A 325-nucleotide genomic window follows, 5' to 3' on the forward strand; every position below is an offset into this window, starting at 1 on the left:
TAGCCCAGGGCTAGGTATGAACTCCTAAATCTGATGCAACAGCCATGTCAGCAATAGTACCCAAGATGGAGTAGCAAGCCTCAAAAAACTGGGGTGCAGGAGGAACACAAGTCCACAACCTGCTGGCCAAGGCTCTGGCCACCAGGATCAGTCCAGCTCTTTCTATCACAGGAACTCAATGTAGAGAGATTATCCCTCACCTAAACATTTGACCAGGGCCTAAAGGAGTGACTTGGCCTCACCTAACATAGCTGGTGTAGGCATTTACCATTAGGAGGCCTGAGAAAAAGCTTGCTTGGCCTGGCTCTGGCAAGCTTCACTTACT

The 325-nt window shown here is 49.5% G+C and overlaps 1 protein-coding gene across 1 annotated transcript in view; it reads right to left on the reverse strand.

Moving 5' to 3' along the window:
* Positions 1–325, reverse strand: part of LOC100949794 (low-density lipoprotein receptor-related protein 1B-like) — a gene marked incomplete at its 3' end in the record, with an annotated part of 1,553,965 nt that overhangs the window by 71,844 nt on the left and 1,481,796 nt on the right. The gene's annotated exons all lie outside the window — the stretch shown is intronic.

This window comes from Otolemur garnettii, unplaced genomic scaffold (assembly GCF_000181295.1).
Source record: "Otolemur garnettii isolate 467f Iridium unplaced genomic scaffold, OtoGar3 scaffold00064, whole genome shotgun sequence".
Taxonomy (NCBI): Eukaryota; Metazoa; Chordata; class Mammalia; order Primates; family Galagidae; genus Otolemur; species Otolemur garnettii.